Here is a 3,007-nt window from a genome sequence, read left to right as displayed (position 1 = left end):
ACAAGGCGAGGGGAAACTCATTTGCGACATGTATTCACACATAAAAGCATTTGAGGTGAAATTAGCGCTGCTTTTGGAACAAGTGAAAAAGCGCAACTTCGTCCATCTTCCTGCTACCCAAAACCTGTCGACAGAGAACCCAGCGGTCCCGTTCCCAGCTGAAAAGTGCGTGGAAGCACTGGAAATGCTGAAGGCGGAGTTCGGTGTGCGATTCAACTACATGTTCATGCAAAAGAAATCCGTCTTTTTCAGAACCCCTTTGTTGCCGACATTGATGAAGCCCAGCCTTCATATCAGTTTGAGTTGGCTGAGTTACAGAACTGTGATGTTCTGAAAGACGCATTCAAGCCCAACAGTCTCATTGACTTCTATGCCGCCCTCCCAAACGACACATATCCAAACATCAAAAAACACGCAATGAAAATGTCCACAGTTTTTGGCAGCACGTATATCTGCGAGAAAACCTTTTCTCGCATGAAACTGCTGAAAACTCCGATGAGATCAAGATTGACAGATGAACATTTGCATCAGTGCTTGAGACTGGCTGTAACTAGAATGGAACCTGATATTCAACTTCTCACCAGCCAGATGCAGGCCCACAGTTCACACTGATGAACATACATAGGTAAGCTCACTTTTCTGACTTGAATGAGTCATTCTGAGCATAAACAAATATAATCATAATAAAATCTACTGGGATAAAATCCATCTTTACAACCATACTGGTAGTGAAATGTATTGTGCTGTGTAGGTGCTGTATCACTTAGTTCAGTTTCTCAACCTGCTTCCTTTGTGGTTTTCACAGGGAAGTTGATGAGAGAGAGCTGCAAACAGCGGTGTCTACAAGCCTACTGGAACCTACAAAAGGATTATAAGGAAGGAACACAAGAACTTTAAGAGACTGCTCATATGTGTCAGAGAGATTCTGCTCTGACAACTGAGCTGAACTTTTATCTGTTAAGATTGTGCATGGCACAACAGAAAGTTAATGTTCCATGGCTTTTTTTTCTATGAAGAACCCAGAGAGAGTTATTTAGTTATTATTTATTTCATAAATAGTGTTATTTATTTCCTGTTTTTTCTGTGAAGAACTCAGAGAGGGTTATTTAGTTATTATTTATTTCATTAATAGTGTTATTATTTGTTTCCTGACTTTTTTTCTGTAAAGAACCTGGAAAGGGTTATTTGGTTATGTGTGGCTTTCTGGAAAACAATAAATTTTTTAAGCTCCCCTACGATCGTCACACATTTTCTGTTACAAACTGACACCGGCCCCCCATCAGAGAAGGGAAAAGTTATGTGGCCCTCACAGGAAAAAGTTTGGGGACCCCTGCTATACAGCTTTGGAAGCCTCTCTAAGAAGTGGATCTGTGTGTGTGTCTGTGCGTGCACACACGTGTGTGTGTTAACTAAAGGCAGAATCCGAACTTCAAACATGCACGTGGAACTCACAACTGACCCTTTTTGCACTAACTTTTTTGACTCATCACATACGCTGCTGTTACTGTTAATTATCTATCTTGTTGCCTAGTCACTTTATCCCTAACTATATGTACATATCTTCCTCAATTACCTCGTACCACCACACATCGACTCGGTACTGATACCCTGTGTATATAGCCAAGTTATCGTTACTAATTGTGTATATATTCTTTGTGTTATTATTTTTATATTTTTATATTATTTATCTTTTTTTCTCTCTCTGCATTGTTGGGAAGGGCCTGTAAGTAAGCGTTTCACTGTTAGTCTACACATGTTGTTTCCGAAGCACGTGACAAATAGCATTTGATTTAATTCCTCCCAAATCTCCCTTTGACAAGAATGCCTGATTCACACAAAAGATGGAGCTTAGTGCCACAACTCAGGATCCATCCCTAAGTCTACAGACATGACACACTGTTGAAAAGAAGTGAAACTGGCAGACACACTTTTACTCTAACCACAGAAACGCATACATGGTCCTACTTCGCCATCCCTTTGGCAAATCAGACCATGACTCCATCCTCCTGCTTCCTGATTAAAAGCAAAAACTCAAACAGGAAGCTCAGTACGGAAGTGGTCCGACAAAGCAGACACTAAGCTACAACATTGCTTCGCTAACACGGACTGGAAATAATCAGGGATTCATTAGATAACATTAAGGAGTTTACCATATCAGTCAAAGGCTTCATCAATAAGTGCATCGATGATGTTGTCTCCACAGTGACCGACCGTACGTACGTACCCTAACCAAAAGCCATGGATTACAGGCAGTATCCGAGCCGAGCTAAAGGCTAAAGCTACCGCTTTCAATGAACGGGACACGGACATTGAGGCTTACAAGAAAGCCCACTACGACATCTGACGAGCCATCAAACATGGAAAAGGTCAATATAGGACTAAGACAGAATCCTACTACACCGGCTCTGACACTCGTCGGATATGGCAGGATTTGCAGACTATAGCGGATTACAAAAGGGATACCCAACCGTGAGTTGCCCAGTGACGCAAACCTCCCACACGAGCAGAATGACTTCTATGCTCGCTTCGAGGCAAACACTGAGCCAGGCATTAGAGCCACTGCTGTCCCAGATGACTGCATTAACTCGCTCTCCGTGGCCGATGTGAGTAAGACTTTTAAACAGGTTAACACTCGCAAGGCCATTGGGCCAGACAGAATACAAGGGCGCGTTCTCTGAGCATGCGCAGACCAGCTGGCAAGTGTCTTCAAGCACATTTTCATCTCCTTGTCCCAGTCTGTAATCTCAACATGTTTCAAGCAGACCACCATTGTCCCTGTTCCTAAGAACTGAAAGGTAACCTGCCTAAATGACTATCGTCCCATAGCACTCACATCTGTAACCCTGAAATGCTTTGAAAGGCTGGTCATGGCACATATCAACACCATCATCCCAGACACCCTGGACCAATTCAAATTTGCATACCGCCACAACAGATCCACAGATGTTGCAATATATATTGTACTCCACATTGCTCTCTCCCACCTCGACAAGAGGAATACCTACAG

The 3,007-nt window shown here is 42.7% G+C and overlaps 1 long non-coding RNA gene across 1 annotated transcript; it reads left to right on the top strand.

Annotated features, from left to right (window-relative positions):
- The first annotated feature begins 225 nt into the window (after positions 1-225).
- On the top strand, positions 226-1,231 carry LOC311123511. Its single transcript, XR_014612603.1, has 2 exons — positions 226-625; positions 806-1,231. It is a non-coding gene; the product is annotated as an uncharacterized lncRNA (long non-coding RNA).
- Positions 1,232-3,007: the final 1,776 nt, after the last annotated feature.

Source organism: Coregonus lavaretus (assembly GCF_964263955.1).
Source record: "Coregonus lavaretus genome assembly, contig: HAP1_SCAFFOLD_5845, whole genome shotgun sequence".
NCBI classification, from domain to species: Eukaryota; Metazoa; Chordata; class Actinopteri; order Salmoniformes; family Salmonidae; genus Coregonus; species Coregonus lavaretus.
The sequence above is the reverse complement of the archived record's forward strand: the minus strand, read 5'-3'. Positions and strand labels throughout refer to the sequence as shown.